The following is a 20,076-nucleotide window of genomic DNA, read 5'->3' on the forward strand; positions in this document are numbered from 1 at the left end:
ACAGGGCCACTGGGGCTGGGGACTGCCAAGCCACATGGTGCCTGAGCACAGCAACAAGCTCATGGCCAGACTGGAGGAAACCTGGGGCTAAAGGTCAGGGAACTTGTTCTGAGTCCTCCAGATTCTCAAGGAAATGCCTTGGGATGCATAAAAGTGAGGCTAAAGCGTGGCAGGAGGATTTGGCACAGCTGAACTAAGGCTTAGGGATGTCACTGATGCCATTGATGTTGGACCAGGGACTCAGAGAGATGTAGGGCCTGTGCTGTTGCCCCTTTAGTCCCTGGGGCAGCCTTTTTGTATTGGGCTGTGTTATGGCTGGTACCATGAAAAATACAGGAAGCTGAATAATTTCATGATTATTTGTACACAGCAGCTGCTCTCATCTCAGTATTCAGGATCCAAATTCCAGCCTGAGAAGGGGCCAGAGGGATATTGTCCAATTCCTCAAGGATGTCCCTCCACACCTCCCAACATATCGGTCACCTGAGGTGAGTATTACAGCCATGCATAGAAGGTTTATCTGGGAATGTCACCTTTTCCTCATGGTCACCCCCAACACAGCAGAGCCTTTGTAGGCTGGGGTATGGGAAGCTGCCCCAAAAGCATGCCTACCGCCTTCCCACCAATTTACACACTCTTTTTATACTTTCCTGTGAAAGTCCAATTATTTTTCTTCATCTGTGCTCCCTTTGGTTCGAAGTGGGGAAATACCTTTGTAAAGGCAAAAGTCACGTATTGCTGAAAAGAGACCAAATAGGAGGCATGGAGATAAGAATGACTAGAAATGGGAGTTTACCTAGGTTGTTAGAGAGCAGGGGATACCTATGGTTTAATGGTTCTGCATGCTGTGAAGCCGTTTGGGTGGAAGAGACGCTACTGTGGGGTAAACACAGAGTAGAAATTATGGCTTAGATCTGGTAACACTATGCTCAAAATGGGACAGAAATATCCCAGGTTCTTGGAAGCAAACCAGAATGCTATCTTTGCAAAACCTTTGAAAATGCCAATGTTTGTGAGGAGTGTTCATGGTTAAAATCCTATTAAGAATAAAATGCTTTATTTCCTCTTGGAATTTATAATTTAGGGGATATCTCAGACTTTTTTTCCTACTGCTGCATTCTATTACTACTACTGAGATTAAACTGGCTTCATTTCTTTTAACATAGACTATTATCTGTTTGTATCATTACATCAATCTTTCTATAAATACTTACTGATATTTGATAGCTTTCCAGAGTAATGCTTTCCTTTCTATAATATTATGCATCTGATGAGGTAAAGATTTTAATTCTTAAAGAAGAACATGTTAATGTATTTAATGATTTTATCATTTTCCCTTACTATTCTATTTTTATGGTGAATTTAGCCTCATAATTTAAATATTTTACTACGCACAAAAGAAATGTCACAATCATTAGTGTAATGCTCATGATCCATATCTTATTTTCTGGTAAAGTGTGGGACAAAAAGCCATAACAAAGTGGGTTATTTAATCAATGTTCAAAATGTATGGATGGGAAAGGTGAGCACATGCTTTCAGGACCCTGAGAATTTTCTCTATATCTTGTGAAGAAGTTCCAGGAAACCCCTGCTCTCTGTTTTTAGGGAAGTTTTGAGGCATACCAAACCTGAAATGCATACTGTAGATTGTCAAAGGCAGCACCAATTTCACTAATGGCAGACACTTTGTTTTCAGGTTTTCCTAATACTTTAAGAACCAGAGACTACATTAAATACTATGCACAACTTGTGGCTGCAAGCCAAAAGGAAGCCCACATGACATTTAGTGCCCTTGTCTGCAAGCTGATAAAAGAGTCTGGATTCTCTAAACTCTTTAAGTGCTCAGTGTCAAGCTGGAATTCAGTAACTACAGCCTGAACAACTTATGTTATTTAAAAATGCACACTTAGCTCTAAGAGGTTTCCAAGCACTCTAATGCTGGGGTATTTGAACAGAGTAATAGGGTGCTTTTAAAAAAGCTTTTTATTTTGCAACTTTATGTTCTTCATCTTGTTCAAATATTATTTACTTTAGAATTCATCTGATAGACAAACTTAAACATGCTACTCAGTATAATGGGGCAGGGTTCTGACAAGCCTCAGGAAACTAAAAATGTTTGAAGTATTTAGACTTTGCTATATCACAAAGTAAATTTTGCACAGTTTGAGTATGTGCTCTGAGATCACATAAAAATGCTAGACAGAATTATTCCTACCCAGTCATTTGAACTACCCAGATCTGCCAGTTTGTAACATGCAAATGAACCTGTGTGTTTGCTCCTTCCAGGAGCTCCAGAGTTGTATAAAATTGTGCTGAAATCCTGTGCAGAATAATCCAAAACATCACTGCAGCAGGCTCTTAGTCCACCCCAGATAGGAACTAAATTGCCTGGTCTTTGTCTTGCCTGTACACAAACAAGTACAGTTCCTAACTCACTGCAGGCACAGCTATTTCTTGTTGGAAAGGATATCATGCTTGTTTAGCTCCTTTCCTCTCCATCTGTCACTGGAGCCATGGCAGAGCAGGGGATCACAGCCTCTTGGTAGGACTTTGCAGAGTCCTGCACTGCATCCTTAATTCTTTTAGTTAATGAGCATTTAAGTGAAACAGACTGTGTCTGTGTGGACTGAGCATCTTCCATAATCTTCCAATGAATTAATGGAAAACTGAATTTCTGAGAAAAGAAACTATTTTTGTGTCTGACTCTGCAGCAAGAGGAGAATTTACAGCTAAAAATGAAAAATTAAAAATAAGGTACCCTCTGAGACGGAAAAGAATTTAATTCTCAGTGGAATTCCTGAATTCCTAAACCCTATAGCTCTAGGGAGCTGTAATGGATATGCTTTTTAGCTCTGCAGAGGGTTGTCTGTCAACAAATTTAAGTTATCTCCTTCTCCTGTCCCACACCAGTGAGACCTAGAGCAGAGGGGGAATTCCTCTCACTTAACATCTCTAGGAATCCTGCAAAATGGAAGATGCTTACAAATTACTTTGCTTCCACTGTAGTAGCATCCAGTACAGTGTCTGAGAGACAAACTCCATACACTGAAATGTGTCAAATGGTGCTAGAGAGAGTACAGAAAGGTTCATCCATCCGGACTGAACCTTTCCACTGCCCTGAGATGCAGATGCTGGCAGCTGGGGCCAGCAGTTAGCCAGGTGGATCCACCTGGGAGTTATCTTATGCTTCAACCAGCTGGTGTTGTCCAGCTGAGGAGCATTACCAGTGAAAATCCTGTGAACAAGAGTGTAGATACAAAAAATGTGAGAGGATTCTGAAAGTTCTTTAAAAGAAGCTGCTCAGACAGACAAAATAAATATAGCTAGGGAAGTCAGGCAGGAGAGAAGATAAATTTGTTTTAAAGCTCGTTCTGGTTCAGTGGTGAATGAGGAACAAGTTAAAACAAATAGCAAGTACCCTCTCCCTCCACCCAAGTGCCAATGAAAAGAGATTGCAGGTTGTATAGTAGAAAACACCCAAGATGGAAGATGAAAACATCACTGGTGTGACAAGCTGGCAGCAACGTGAAGCAAAGGACATTGAAAAGAAAAGCTTTTTACCTGTATCAGGAACAAGAGAAATGGAAGCAATGATACAGCACCACTATTTGAAAGAGACATAATAATGATATAAAATAAAATATTCAATAAACCCCACTATTTTCCATTTACGAAAGAGGAAGATAATGGGCTACTACCACATGAGGATGATAAATAACAGCAATCTGTTAAAGACTAAGTGGGCTGTTGGACAAGAGCTATTAGAAATAAGTATTTTGAATAGGTGCAGATTAAATCTCTCATTTGGTGATGTTTATTTACTATAAATCTTGAAAAGCCATGTTAATTTCAAAAGTGCCAAAGAAAGTTAAATTGATGATATATTAAAAGATATTTCAGTGGGTTGGACAGCTGTTAATCTGAATTCCATATCATGGAAAAGCTGATGCTGAGCTCAATTATAAAAAATTATCCAGAGTCTGTTTTAATAGGATAAAATTTGAATTTTCCATTCAGGAGAAAAAAATATGAAACAAAAGGAAGGGCTATTATCTAAAAACAGTATCTATGAAAATTATTTAGGGTTTTTGTGGCTGAAAACAGCTCAGTATAAAAGAGCTGTAGAGCAAGAACACCTAACATGACCTAAGAGAAGCAGATTCTAGCTGGTTACTCAGAAGAAAGACAGGGATGGCATTGTCATTTTGTTGAGTTACATTCATAGGATATTCAAGGGCTCTTCCTAAGCAAAGTAAGGCATTGAAAGAGGAGAGAGAGAGAGAAAAAACTTTTATTTGTGAAGTTGATCATGTTTTAGACAAGGCAGATAGGGTGTTCCTTTGCCTTGATATCCCCTGAACATCAGATTTGAAACAGAGACAGTAAATGTTAATGCTGAGAGCAAAGTGGGGACAACCTGTTCCTGTTTCACTAGCCAGGGTGGTTCCATGACCCACCTGTGCAGGAGCACAACTGGTTCTGTGGAATGAAGGGTGGGATGCTGGAGTTGGACAGGTGATGATGTGGTTATCTCAAGGGAAAAAGAGACAGTAGAAGGCAGAGAGAGGTTAGAAGGGGTAATCAGATTGGACAAATTAACCAGCTAAATCCAAGATTTGTTACATCCTGAAGGGTTCCACCAGTTTAAAATAGTTTATAGCTTTTTATTGAGACCCAGGATCAAAAGGCTACAACAGCTGTTGCCTGAAAAGTGCTCCCCTCATGGTAAGAGGTCTGTCCACTGCCCATGTGAGTTCACCCCAGTGCACCGTGGGTGTTCCCTTTCCCCTGTGTGGTTTCTGCCAGGTCAGGCATGGGGTGAAGCATACAGCTTTCAGGGAGGAATGGCTGTAGGATGCAGGATGCTGATGGTGTGGTCTTGGAGGGCCTTTATGTGGGGTTAGGATTCATGTTGTTGCTCAGACAGAGTCAAGCCACTTCACACATCTGACAGGAGCTTTGAAACTTTGAAGTCTGCAGTCTCCATTTCAGATTTGGTGTAGAGCTTGAATGACCCCAGCCTTTTCCAACTTGATCACCTGCTCAAATAAAACATGATTTCTCCCCACACACATTGCCTTACTTGTTTCTAGCTCTTTAAAGGTTATGTTGTGTGAGGATGTGTATCACACAGAAATTGTATACAGAAATTTGATTAAAGACACCAGGATTTTTCTCCTTTTGTAAATTCCTTTTTTTTGAGATTTGTTTGAGGTTTGGGTTTTTGTTTTTAATTTTTTTTTATTATTTTTTATTGCAAGCAATAAAGTAACTCAATTTTTGGAGAATTTTGTCCAGGTCTCCTGAAAAAATGTGCAGACCTGAAACAAATGTCTGGATTGAGTTGAGACCTTGGAATGAAACTGCAAACCACAATAATTTCTTGTGGTTTCTAGTAGCACTGGTATTAATATCACCTAGAAAGTGTATACCATACCTCTGAGTTGCTAAGGCAGGCCTGCAGCAATACTTCAGACTGCAGTCAGACTACCAGCTGCTCAGTAAACTCTGCTCAAAGCACAGTTTGAAGTGGGGTGTCCCAGAAGTTGCCACCAAAGACTCAGCCCTAGAGAGATGGGTAAATGCTTCTTTAACACCACTGTACACTGTGTAGTAGGTAGACAGTTTCAAAAGTAAGAGAAAACAATCTAGAGAATGGAAATCCCAGCATCTTTAGCTATCTGCTCTAAGAGTTTCCTGTCAGTGTAATTTTGGGGCTTTTGGTGCTGTAACTTCAGAAATGCTGCTTCCCACGTCATTTACTTTCTTGGTCCTAGGCTTACAATGAGGGCCTCATATTGGAAAATATTTCTTTTTTTTCTGTTTGGACTAGAACGGCACTAGCTAAATCTACAAGTCTGATCCAATTACTCTTACATTTATTACATCACTACATAGAAAAAAAGGGGAAAGATTTTGATTAAACAACAAAAAAAATTACATTGCTATCAAAAATCCAGGAGAAAATTTTGCGTAAATAAATTAAAACAATAAAAGAGAGAGAAAGTAGTTGCATAATGTCTTGTGTTCATGTGGTATGGCAAGTTCAAGTTGTCTCCACAGGGATGATTCCAAAACCAAGTTTGTGACATGCACTTAGGGAGCTCAATGAAAGCCAAATTGCCCTGTGAAAAATGGGATCCCTAAAATTGCAGCTTCTGCAAATAAGGTAGAAGCCTACTGTGAATATTCAAGGACATGCATCTGTGTCACATTTGCCAAAATGGTTTTGTTGTTGTTTTGTGTTTTTTTTAGTTTTAATTCTAAGATTCAATTTCAGAACTGGTTCTAGTTGTAAAGGTGAGAAGCACACTGAGAAAGCATCTTGCAGAGTAGTAAAAATGTATAAATTGCACCCTGGTGTGTGCTGGATGGACTGGGCTGGTACGGCTGTGCTATGGACACTGCAGCTTTCCTGACCGTGATGCCATGGAATGGCCTACACTCTGCTCTGGGAAGACCAGAAAAGCCAATCAATAGTAATACAGCTCTGGCTCTCCTTCTTTCTCACTTAACAATGGCCTTTTGGTCTAAAAGACTAACAAAGCATGGGCTTAGAGCAGGAAGTCAGAACACCTGTCTCCATATCTGGCATTGTTCTGCTCCGATCCAGAACAGATGGCAGGTTTTTGCTTCACTATTCCTTCACCTGCAAAATAGAGGCAGCACCCCAGAGGCATGAGAGTTGGGAAATGTTGAAGTTATAATGCTGCAATGGTGCTGTTATTATTTAAGAAGTACATCTTCTTCTTCCATAGGGAATGAAATTCAAGACTGTTCAGACGTGCTTTTCTAATGCTGCAAAAGGAGGAGAGACTCTTACCCCGATGGAAACTTGGGAAAATGCTTTGGCTGGTGCCTCCTGGGAGGGTGTTAACATCTGTCTGCAAAGCATGGGCAGTGTGTGACCTCTCACAAGATGGCCATCTAGTCAGGAACCCTGCTTGTTGGCTGCTGAGACTGATTCTCAGGTGTCTTACATCAGGTACAGCTTTTTACTCACCGTGTGAGTCCATGTCCTATGAGCATAGCAGTATGGGGTGACAGGCAAGGCAAATAAGGCAGCAGAGAATGAGAATGAGAAATGAGAGATTTTGGCTTGGCTTTATGGCTGTACCCCTGCAGTGGAGTTGCATTTTCAAAGCCACTATATAGTCAGAAGCACTCAGGAGTGTTTCCAAGTATGTAGTAGCTGGAAGCAAGGACTAAAACCTTTCCAGAAGCCAGAAGCCATTGATTTCAGTCAAAGGATTTCTTCCTAAAATGTACAGCCTGCTAGAGAAGATTTCCAGTAGTCATTAAAGGTGCCCTAGAGGTTACCAGAAGTGAAAGGTGAATTAAGACTAAGATGAAGTGTTGCATCAGGTGAGATAAAACACAGGTTCCCTCTGGTTGAAGCCATGATAAGCCTGTGTCCTAGGAAAGTAATTCTGCCTATATCTTGCAGGTGCTTGCTTCAACCAAATAAAAGCTTGGAGAGAGATTTCTTTAGTGTTCTGAAGACACTTAAAAGCAATAACATTTAGCTGATGTGAAGTGTTTGATGAAAGTTTCCAACGCATGCTCAACAAAAGTCTTTGAAGTAAGAATAGCAGGATTATATTATTCTGGAGGTGTATAATTTAGTGTAAATAGACATCTCATAGAAGCACAGGGACAGGAGGAGGATATGTATTTGGAAAGTGCATTTAATATAATATAATAATATATTACACTACACAAACAAATCTTCTCTTTAACATGTGCTATAAAAATTGTTCTTTGATGCTTTCTGAAGCAAGAGATCTATTTTAACTCTCTGTCTTTCTTGTTCTGCTAAACAGAGAGACGTCTAACTGCCTCACAGGGAAATCATTGCTTCTGTCATTAATGAAACAGGATTTGTGATCCTTTCAAGTCCAGGAGGAGGTTGGTAGTTTTGATGACCTTTTTCATTACTTACATAATGAATAATTTGGTTTAAAAATAGTTGAAGATCTCTTGTTGCTGTTTTACTTTGGATTTTGTCTTTTAGAGGAGGACAATTAGCTACCGTGAATACAGAACACATCCAGCTGATGCATCACTGAAGATGGGGAGCTTTTACAATTTCATTTGTTTATACACCCTTAATACCACCCTGTGCTCCTGCACAGATGAAGAAGGGAAACACTGCATCTGTGGGGGAAGCCTCACCTCAGAAATCAGATTGCAGGTGCTCGGCATGTCGAAGTGCTGATCTTGTGAGGAGTAGGAAACAAGGGGAGAATTTTCCCTCCAGCTTCCTCATGCTGTGTGCATGCTCCTCATGCCCCATCCTCTCTCTGGTATGGCCTCATGCACTCAACACAGCATGGTTTGTCCAAAGGAAGCTGAGACAGAGCAAGACACAAAAAGTGAGGATTTATCTCCTCTTTCCATCAAGACTGCTTGAAAGAGGATGCTGTTTCACCAGTGGTCCTGCAGGAAACTTTCTCTGTAGCAGCTGCTGGTTTTAACAGTGCAAGTCAGTACATTGCTTTGATGAAATCTGCTGCTCTTTTAGTCCGTGTGAAAAAACTTAGCCCTGAGTAGGAGCCATCCTCTGGATATAGGCAAGCATGAATTAAGGTCTCTGCCTAATCACAGACTAGGAACCTCAGCAATTCTTCGGTATTTTTTTCAATTTATAATTGATAGTGCAGTTGTGGTGTGCTGCTTCTGAGGCAGTCCAACTTGGAAAAACACATTTCTCCATATTCCTTGCCTTTCCATCAACTGTGCCTTTAGAGAGGCTCTCTGTGAGGCTCCTGGGGCTCTGGGGCCCTGTCAGGTCTGAGGATGAGCATGATGGCGGAGTCCACCAGGATTTCGGATCTGGGATCTATAGCCCTCCTTGGTAATGGAGATGCTCTGAAATTTGTGAGGTTGTGTTTGTGCCCATGTATCCAAAGGGAATCAGAGGGGACAAGGATGCATGCAGCACATTTTTCATGGAGGACTAACTTGGTAAAACTTGTGAAAAAATGAAAATCACAGTTGTGTGATTTACCAGAAGCTTTCACGTAAGATGAGTCTCAGACAGAGGAGTGAGGTAACATGCAGCTGGGTATGAGACATAGCAGATGTGTCCATAAAGTGTCACTGAAATCAAACACAGTCCTCACCTGTGCATCTCTCACTTATGCCTCCCTGTCCATGTTTTACTTCACGGACTGAAACTAAAGTTTTAGTTTCCTTGTGCCTGGTACTTTATTTTCTTTTTTATTTTTTTAGGCTGGTTCGGTGTTCTCTATGGACTTTCTTTATGTTGTTATTTTTTCTGAGCCGTTCGGTCCTTAACACTCTTTCAGTCTCTTTCCATCTTTTATTCTCTCTTTCTCTCTCTATCTCCCTCTGCCTCCCCTTCACTTTTTCTCATCTGGCTACTTCCATCAGGATATTTTATAAAGTAAATATAAAATTAACTGCTTCAAAATCTTTTCCCTCAAAGATCTCTCTGCCCCCCTATCATTGTGTTTGACTCACCCTATGAGACAGGTCACCTGTAAGTGTCCTTGTTCCCTGCAGTGAAGAGATGGATTTTGTCCCTTGTAACCCTGCTCAGATGTGAAAGCATTCTCAACACTTAATCCAGTCAATTTACTTCCCAACCAGTCAATCTCTCCATGCTTCCTAGCTAAACCAGTTGAACCCTTTTGCTGGTTCTCAGTGCAGACCTTCAGTTTCACTGGGAACACGTATGCCCTTCTGTCTCTCTTAATTGCTGCATTCATCTAGTCTTTGTTCCCTGTCCTCACGTAGGACTTTGTGAGCAGTAATTATCTCATACCATTGTTTTAAAATCCCTAGTCAGTTTGTGAGGTACAGCTCCAGACATGCCATGTCTTAAACATCAGCTCTGCCCCAAGTATGTAGTGTAAGAGCCCAGCTGCTCTGTATGAGCTCTGTAGGCTGATTTCTCCATGCAGTCACTATCACCTCCTTTCCACCTTGTCCCAGTCTCCCCTTGGCCTTCTCAGAGCCCCGTAGGCTTTCAAGTGTTAACCCCATTTGTGGTTTCACTTCTCCCCATAAGACCCCAAGCACCCCCTAAGACCCCAGGGTTCAAAAGCAGCCTGGTCTCAGGGTGGGAGACAAGCAAGGCAGAGGCGTTGGGTTTTTTGTGAACTTACAGCAATTTTTCAAGTGACTTGTAATGGATTTCCTTCCAAGTACTTGTCCAGTCTCCCCTTGAATTGGTTAAAACTACTTCTGTCCTTTGCATACTCCTTCAAGGAATTCCACAGCCCTGCAGCAGTGCAGTACTTTATAGAGTCACCTGTCCTAATCCCACAGCCTGCTTCTTGATAGAAAATGGTCAACTCCATTATCAAAATCTGGTGTGTGAAATCAGGACTGGTTTTCATGGTGTTTTTTTCTTTATCCTTAGCTACACTGAACTTCAACTGACATTTCTTACAGTCGCATGAGATGTGTCTGCAATTTGTCACAACCTGCCCTTATTACTTTAAACAATTTTGTATCATGTGTGACCTTTGTCTCTCACTGCTCATGCCCTTTCCCATGTTATTTATGGGTATTTTGAACACAACAGACTTCAGTGCAGATCCCTGAAATTTCCACTGCTAACTTCCTTCTATTGAGTTAAAGGACCATTTTGCCTGTGCTCTGTTTCCTGCCTTTCAGCCATTTCTCTATGCCACGACTTCCCCCTTCCCCTAGTTTCTTAGTTTCCTTAGAAGTCTGTGGGGATAGACTTTCCTAGATAACCTTCATCAATACATTTGGTACTTCTTTCAAGAACTTTGAGAGATTGGAAAGGCAGGATTTCCAGAAGCCATGTTGGCTCTTACCAAGTGGATCATATCTATCCAGATCATACCATTTAAAGGTGTCCACTAGTTTGATCTTTTATTGAAACTTTTATTACTTTGGCTGGCACAGCCCTCAGGCTTACTTGCCTCTAGGGCTCCAGATCCTCCTGATCCCTCTTTTAACCTTGGTGTCAGTTTTGCTTCCTGACATCCCAAGGTGGGCACTATCTCAGTAATTGAGTCCAGACATCCTTAGGTGGTCTTGAATCCCTTGCTGTTTGCTCCTGTAGTCTGGCAGGCCCCATCCTACCTATTTTTGCCACATACAATCCCACTGAATTTGAGACACACTCTGGCCAAGTCCTCTCCCAAGAAGGTTCCAGTGTGGAAATCTCCCAGTTTCTGCTACAAGAACCATGGACACCAAGAATTCACCTTGCTTCTCTACAGTGGTCTTGCCCTTCCTGAGCATTGCTTTCAGATCCCAAACTCAGCTGATCTCAGAGTCAGACCTCTGCCAGACTTGATCCTGATGTGTTGAAGCAGTGCTTAGAATCAGCTTTGATTCCTTTTATGCCATTGCTCCTTAAAATATTTTATGGCCTAACTATATTTTTACAGTCAGCCCACTGAATTTGCCATCACCACTTGGATAGAGCTCCTTGAATGACACTTTTGGAAATCAACCAACCTCTTTCACCTGGTGATTCAATCAAGCAAACACCTACCCTTTCTCAAGCCTCTCCTGCTGGATGCTGCGTATGTTACTCCACTTCAAGTGTGGTGTCTGCCGTCCAGCGCTCTCCACAGTGCAAGGAAGATTTGGCTGCCTTACCTTCTGCTTTCAGTTTCCCCATTTACACAGTTCCCCCTCTTTGCATTTTGTCACATCTGTGAAAGAGTTCTGGGTCTCTTTTGCTCAGGAAGGGATGATGGATCTAAGTGTGTGATGGTGAAAAGACAAAGGGGTGTTTCCTTACTGAGATCTTGAACCAACATGGTACATCTCTCTATCCTGAGGACCGGGCAAGGTGTTGGTGCTAGCATCCCAAAACCTGACCCGTGTTTCACCTCCTCGTGTGGCAAAGAGTAGGGCACACAACAGTGACTGAATTCATCGGTGCAACCACTTTTCTACTCATGCTACCCCTATGACTTCTCTCACCATTCTGCTGTCAGTGCTGCTGTCCCTGCAAGACAGGCAGAAATATAGACCCCATGTAAAATTATTTCATTTTATGCCTAGAAAATACAGGTTTAACTGTGCTTAAATATATGAGTGGTTTTCAAAAAAGTTTCTGAAAACAATGCAGCCAGTACTGGCATCCCAGATATTAACCTCTATCTATTTCAATTTAATTTATAGTCTAGTTTCTGGTCTATTTCTGTAACTCTTCTTGCTGAAAGAGCAATCAAGATACACATTTGCCACCATTTTTCTCTTAGATCAGTAGTGTTCGTCAACATAAAAATATTTCAGTTCTGTTTCCTGGTCAGACATGCCTTGAAAATTATATACTTTCAACATAGCGCATAATTGTGTACATGAAACTACTGTTCATTTTGTTTTATAACGTGTTTCTCATAGCCTGTGGTCTCCTGTCATTGTTACCCTCTCTCCTACTCCCTTACAACAGTTTTGAGAAAGAAATAACCTCAGAAGTTTGGAGGTGTAACATTTAACTGCCTGTGCCATTTCTAATGCAGTATCTGCTCATATTTCAGCCAGGATGATGTAGCATCCATCACTTCAGCACAAATGGATGCATTTTCACAGACTTCTTGGTCAGAAGAGCATCTCAGCCAGCCTATCTGCCCCAGAGCACACAGGGTTCATCTGACATGACCAAGTCCTGCTGAGCTGAGGGTGTGGGGGACAGGACTGCACCACCTTTTGGAAATCAAAAACAAAAGGACAGAAACGGAAGGAATGCGCATCAAACAATCACCTCCTCTTCCATCATCTCCTCCTGTTTTCACTGTAATCCCCAATACAAGCTGCCTCAAAATGCAGAGCCTTTCAGAAGATTATCTGTATCAATGCAGGCTTTGAAGTACAGGCTGCTGGCATCTCATTACAGACAGAGATCAAACCTCGGAGATTACCATGGTTCTGGGCCTGCTGGACTTCATTCACACATCACAGAAGTGCTAAGCTATCAAAGTGCAGGGCTCTGTCTGTGTGTTACTTTCTCAGCCATAAATCCAGCAGCACAAACCCGCTGCTTTTTTTTTTTTTTTTTTAACAAATGAGTCCTTTCGGCCCATAAGGTGTCTTTTTCTTCATGGGGCTGAATACAGTTTGGGAAATTGAAATAGTCCAAGCTGGAAGATAGATTGAAGTAATATCCTTGGGGTATTTGGGCCGGATGTTAACTGTATCTTTTTTTCCTTTGGTAAAGCAAACAGGAAGCCATTTGAACTGCAGACTTGCCCACTGAGGGCAAATCCCAGGGTACAAAGGGCAATCCCAGTGCCAGCCATTTTCTGCTCTCTTCTGGCACTCACGTCTGTGCAGAACCATGTCAGCTGGAGGAGCCAGAGCCTGCACATCCTGCTTTGAATTAGCTTAGAGACAGCACGTCCCCTCCAGCCCATTCCACTCCAGGCCACCAGTCCCTTGGGCAGCAGATGCTAAAGTACAGGACGTGGGTTTGCTTCCACCTCAAAATGTTCTGAAGATGGGAGATGACTACAAAGCCTTTCTAAATCCTGTACCACAGCTGCATTTAGAACAGGGTTGTGTTAATAAGTTGTACCAGAGCCTAAAGGCTCAGGTATGCCAGCTCTCCCCACCACTGCAGCAGCAGTTGGGAGCTCACAGAGGCCATTGACATTGTTTCTGGGCTAGAACTTGCAGATCATGCTTAGCCTTCTGCTGTCACTAACGTAGCAAACTCAAAATGGTTGTGAAATGCAACACCAGGATTCAGAGGCAACTTCATTCATGAAATCTACTGGCATGCTTCTAAGCACTGTGAGAGATGGCTGCCTGTCTGGGTGGAGTTTTTCTGGCTGGATCCACATGTGCACCTTGCTGAAGGACCAGTGACAAGGTTCTGAGAGGATCATGCTGAGAAGGTTGTTTGACTCTGAAGTTAGAGTCACCCACATGCCTGACAGGCACATCAATATCATGTGCAAGGTGTTCCAACCCAAGAGAGAGCACAGGTGACCAGGTTCTTTGAAGCTTAGCAGAAAAAAAAGGATGATCATCTACACCCCACTATTCCATCATAGTCCTGGATACACAGTCTTGAAGGTAACCAGGACCTGGTGGAGATATGTCAGTATCTCAGCAGGATGAGCTAACTCTGCCTTGCACCTCAGCAGTGTCTGGGTGGTCACCAGCCTCCAGTTTGCCTCTTGTGTGTGTGATCAAGGTCTGAAAAACACCCTGCAGACAGGCCTGCTTGGGTCCATTTTTCCCCAGGAACCCTTTCCTTTCATCGTCTGAAATTGATTATTTTTTTAATTGTTCTTTTAAAACACTCATACATGCAACTTAACAGAATTTTGATCAAAAAAACACAGATAGACCAAAAAATATGAAAAAAAAGAAAAATATGAAAAAAATATGAAAAATTGAGGTGCTCCTGTTTCCATCTATCCTTAATACATGAAAAAAACAATAGTCACCAGTCATCTCCCTGCTTCCCAACATTTTAGTTCCAGTTACACCGTAATTGGTGGCATCACAACGTTAGCTTCTGCTGTTGGAAACAGCCTTTGAAAGGAGAAATGGGAAGCAAAAATACTGGAGATACCTTACTGTGGCAAAGGACCTAAAAATGAAGGAATGAGGGGGGAGGGAGGGAGGGAAGAAAAGCATGGGGACAAATGTTGTTTGTAGACGTTCAAGTATTACTTTAGAAAAAATTCTTTTAGCAATATGGAAGGTTCCTAAAAATATATTTTTATCCCTTCTACTGTTTGGATTTGTTAACAGCACAGAGTGACCTCTCTTTTGGCCAGAGGAGCCTTATCAACAGCTTTGGATGGTGCTCTGTCCACTGAAGACCACTTCTGTGCAAAACCTGAATGTGCTACATGCTATGTAGAAATGCCTGTGCTAGTTTTCAATTCAAGGACTCATTTCATGCACCATAACAACAGCCTTGGCTTGGAATACACTCTCCAAAGGTGGGACACTAGTTTTTTTGTTCACTCCCATCTCTGCTCCATTGCAGAGAAGATCTGCTCAGATCTGAGCCTTACATCAGCCAGGTTCAGAACAGATATGCTTATTTGGATGGGAACCATCAAGTTTTAAAGTAGAGCTGACATTTTGAAGTGAAACAAGAGCAGGAAAACTTTCAAGGCATCAATACCCTGTGCTACTCAATTCCAGGAGAGAATAAAACAGGTGAGGCCAGATCCTTTAAGTTTGCAGCTCTCCCAGCTCCAGTGTTGCTCCCAGCAATGACAAATATATTCTTAAAGGTCCTAGCAAGAGAAAGCCAAGCCAAGAAGAATGTACTTTCAGTATGCAATTAGCATAAATATACTTTGTGCTAAACTGCCCAGAATTAGAAACAAAGAGCTTGAGAAGGTTCTAATTGTTTCAAAGGGAATGCATGTCATGGAGAAGAAGACAAAGGGGAGCTATGTCCAAGAAGACTTGAGACAGAGGCCAAACCAGCAATTTCCTGAATCCAAAACAGTCCCAGAGGCTGTGTCTGAAGACCTGCCAGTGGACTCAGCACTGGAATTTGCCAGGGACTTAGCCTAAACCCAGCCACCAACCTTGCCACTCATGGTGAATGATACATCTCAGTTGGCACAGTGAACCTGCCACGCTTACTGTGAGAATGGCCACAATTACTGAGTTTATTGCTGGAGTCCAGCAGATGAAAGAAGGGACAAGCACATCACTAGAAGCACCACATTTAAGATGAATCTTTGTAATTGCAAGATTTCTTAAGAACAAAAATGTTCGCTTGGAGCTTTTTTTCTCCTAGCTCATGGTCAGCATGGAGATTGTCAGTATGTGGCAATATAGTAAATGCACAGGGAGACCTTCAAACTGAATTGATGAAGAATGACAGCTAACTCTAACCCTGCTCATTTCTGAGCCTGCCATCCCATGGGATTGTTAGCATTTACTTGGATCATCTCTCAGTGGCCAGCAAATGAGACTCAAAATACAAACTCCTCCATCTGCAAATCCCATCTGACCCTGCACTGAGAATGTCCGTGCTTTCTGGCTGCTGTCAGGCAACACCATGATAACTGTGACCAGAGACACCATTGTAGCCAGCACAAAGCCTGTGCAGGCAGTGATGTGCAGGCAGGGCAGCAGGTGGGGAAAGCTCACACTGCCTTTGATCCCTTCTGCATGTATCTGCTCCGATTTGATGTTGCACATACTGCAGGTTTACCCTTTGGCTCCACAGTGCTGGGTCAGGTCTATTGTCCTTAGGCTTTCAACATGCCCTGAGTATTTGCAGCCAGGATCCTGACAGCTTTCTGTGCCAGGGCCTTTTATGTGATGCTGCAGATGAGTCCTTTGTCCCCAGCTCAGACTTTCAGACTCCTCTCAATCTAAAGTTTCAAAATTGTCTCTCAGACCAGCTCACCACTCTTACTTCATGCCATCACTCCCCTCCCCCAAACAGTTTATTTGACTTGGAAAAGAGACAATAGTTTTCTTCTTAATTATGAAAGATGTGCCATACAGAATATGTCTCCTAAGACTGTGCAAAATTGCATTTAGCAACAATGAAGTTACAGTGCTGTGATCTGAGCCTCAGAAGCCATTTGTCTAATCTTCAAACTGGTTGGCAGTTTTCATCACTTCCCTTTGTCACTGAGACTTCCTTTATTTGTCTGTACCTCTTTCTTTCATATGAGATGCAATCTTTACTATGTAGACATGAACATAAATATTTAGACACAACTGGAGAAGCTTTCAGATATTTGCTCAGAAATAAATCTTTCTGTGAGTCCTTGGTTCAAGATGGAAGCAGGAAGTAATTGCCCATGAAATTCCCTTTGGGTTGGCAAGAAGAATAGTTACTTCATATCTGTCGAAGGATGGCTTTGGGTAAATGGGCTGCTAGAAGTAAAACTGATACTCAAAAGCAGCACTTTGATGAAATCTTTTGTGAGATTTTGTTTTCTTTCCTAACAGCTTGAGAGACTCTAAAAATGAGAAATATCAAAAAGATTGTGTTCATGTGTTAAGACTTTGTTCCAGTGACACACTAAATGCCAGAAGTACTGTGTAGATGTACCAGATCAGTAGCTGTAGTGGCTCTTGTTTCCCTTCCCTCTGTCTTGGGCCAAAATCCACTGAAGTGAAAGGAGAGCTACCAAAATCTCCTTGCAGGCCTTGGGCAAGATGAATAAACAGCCACTGTGTCTCCAGCTCGGTCCTTGCTACACTTGCCCCAGTTACATGTCCGCTGAGGCAGACACTGTCCACAGATATGCACAAGTTTGGCTGGGGAAAATATAAAGGAATCAAACCTTTTATGAGGGCTATGTGCAGTGGTGTTACTTGGCATTTTGAGAGTACAGACAGCTCAGCTCATGGTCAGCAATTGAAGTGTCAGGAATCTGACCTTGTTGCTGTGCTTTTAAACTTTCAGGCTCACCCCATTCTCAAGAGGGTCTCAGTCTCCTGTTTCAATGGCATAACTTGCTTGCTCAGCTTTCCTGCTTTTCAATGGGTTTCCATTAGAGACATTTTTCCCTTTCAGGTTTTCTGTCTAGTAAGGAGTGAGCAACCTGAGATGCTTGGGGAACATCTGCTTTGATGCTCTTTGTCAGTCTCATTTCCAGGCATCAGATGCTCATGCTTCCAGAGTCACCTGGAAATCCTGAAAGTTTTCTTATGAAATAGCACTAAAAAATGTTGAATTAAAAATTCTACATAAAGGAAAATTTGCACATACATATCTTCTTGTGGACATTTCCCATCTTCAAAGATTAACAGTTCTATATAGGAAACAGAACTGCATTTCACAAAGTATTACAATTTCAGTTACAGTTTGCAGTGGTATATTTTCCTCCAGCAAAATAGGAGGAGTAGCTTCCATCCATGGCTGCAAGTCATTTAGTAACTAAAACTGCAATGCTTCACCCAAGTCTCTTTGTGTTTTGGTTCTCTGGGAGGGTTCTTCCTACCCATCCCCATGGCTGAGACTCACCTCTCTGCTTTGCAATGGCCAAGGCGCTCAGAAGCCTTCTGAGACCAGCAGGGTGAGCTCTGAAGTGCCCCTATCTGGAGATCAGAACAGCTCATGGCTTCAGCTCAGGAGGATGGGGAGAGGGGTGGGGTTTGTTTGGGTCTTTTAAACTGTTTTGTGCTATTTGGCGTAGAGGCACCATGAGGTCACCTCTTCCTGGATTCCTTGTCTGCATGCCAGCACCTGGTAGCTGAGGACACCAAAGGTACGGCAACTCAGCTTCAGGATGAACAAAATCAGAAACAGGAGAAGCAGATGCCAGACAGTAGCTGCATCTGGATTTTGGGTGATCGACTCCACATGTATTTTCCCATTACTACATAAAATCCTAAGAAAACATTTTAGTCTTCCTTTGCATCCCAGGATCTCTTCATGTCTCAAACCTGTCTTGAGCATGTTGAATGAAAAATCTGCTAGATCAGAACTGGTAAGAAGATATTGTAGTGTAGTGGATATATTACTTATTGAAACCTCCTCCCATGGGATAGCTGTATGAAAACATTCCACTAAACACATGCTCCACAAGCCAGGGAATATAAGGCAAAATGTGTAACTAGAGGCACAGTGTATCCAGATCCCAAGGATCTGGCTCTTGCTAGATTGAGCTTATTGAAATTGGGAGGTCTTTCCTAGCGTTGGCGGCTACCAGACAACAAATTGGATGTGAGGCTGTTCTCAACTTTTCATTCCTTTCTTTTTTAATGCTATTTTTTCCTTTGAGCAGATGTTTTTAATACAGCATCCTGAAATGCTTACAGCTGTCAGTGTCTAATGAGCCTCTAACATGCCATTTCATACTATCGGTTTATGTCATTAAACTTTACCACTTACGGAAAAAAATGTTATATTTGTATGGTTTGCAGGATTTCTGGAATAATCTAGTTCCTGTCTGTCAGCATTTATTGTCAATCTTTTTCTATATAAAGGTTTGCCTGTTGGGAGAGAGACATACACAGACACATACATATTTTTTTTGTTAGAGCTCAGTAGGAGATGAGCCAACCAGAAGCTCTTCTGGCAGTTACTGCAGTGAAAGCATATCTATGACTTAACAAATTAATTATACAAGTTCTTGCACAGGAGTTCTTGGTCCTTGGATCAAAAAAGTGAGGAAAAGGCAATTTGATTCCTGAGAAGAATAAATCTGCTCATAAAGGCTGGATAAGATACATATGTGTGTGCCTTTACCATAATTTTTTAAAAAATTACATGAAAATGTTTTAGTAAACGAAACATGCCTTTAATTTCTTTTAATGATACTTCTGGATCTGTAAATAAAGACGATTATAAGAAATAATAAAAATGAAGGAAAAGCCAGATGTTTCAAAGAGCAGCATCTCTGATTTCAGTGCAGCTCCAAAGCAGTTCACTGTGCAAAGCACTTGGCCCTCAGCAAAAGTCACTGCTGTGTAGTTTGAAAGCACAACCATCACAATGAGACTCCTCAACTGGGTGCACTAAAAGCCTGGGACCAGAGCAGGCTTTGAACAAGTTTGAGAAATACGCCCCTAAATGCCAAGTGGCCCCTCTTCTGTTATTAAGTGATCATCTTTGCTGTGGGGTCTTGGCTGAGAAAGAGCTGTGCATGTTCCCAAATGCTCCATTGTAATCCTGCTGCTGGTCTGCCCTGCAGCCCACTGGGGATGTGATGTGGCACCATGGGACACACATTGACAGACATGGCTACTTTAAGCCTTTGAAATGCCCTTCTGTTCTCTCCTCAGTGACAAGGTGGCATTGCACCCTACAGAGCACAGACAGTCTGTGAGTGCTCAGCCCTTCTTGGAGGAAAACTCATTGCTGACACCTCTTCCTAACCTTTTTTTTACTTCTTTGAGGACACTGCTGTGGCCTCCTTTGTCTCCCCAAGGCTGTACCAACCTCCCTGCCTCTTCTAAACCCCAGACGTCCCAAAGGCAAGGGGCCAGTGGTCTAATAATGTAATGTGACCAGTGTAGGACAGCTTTCAACCAGCCCAAATTATCTGGAGCTCAGCATTACTGCTGGCCTGGCTTGGTTGTGAAATATTGCCTAAGGTACTGAAAAATAGCAGATGGGGTTCTGCACAAAACTGTGAATCAGAGGAAATACTAAGCAGCATTCCAGCA

The 20,076-nt window shown here is 42.1% G+C and overlaps 1 long non-coding RNA gene across 1 annotated transcript; it reads left to right on the forward strand.

The window, feature by feature from the left end:
- The first annotated feature begins 221 nt into the window (after nt 1–221).
- LOC121671982 lies at nt 222–19,304 on the forward strand. The gene is made up of 4 exons (XR_006018698.1): nt 222–488; nt 6,759–6,985; nt 7,824–7,908; nt 12,501–19,304. It is a non-coding gene; the product is annotated as an uncharacterized LOC121671982 (long non-coding RNA).
- Nucleotides 19,305–20,076: the final 772 nt, after the last annotated feature.

The sequence above is a fragment of the Corvus kubaryi genome, unplaced genomic scaffold, assembly GCF_017639235.1.
Source record: "Corvus kubaryi isolate FWS band 111438036 unplaced genomic scaffold, C.kubaryi_AGA036_p1.0 37398, whole genome shotgun sequence".
NCBI classification, from domain to species: Eukaryota; Metazoa; Chordata; class Aves; order Passeriformes; family Corvidae; genus Corvus; species Corvus kubaryi.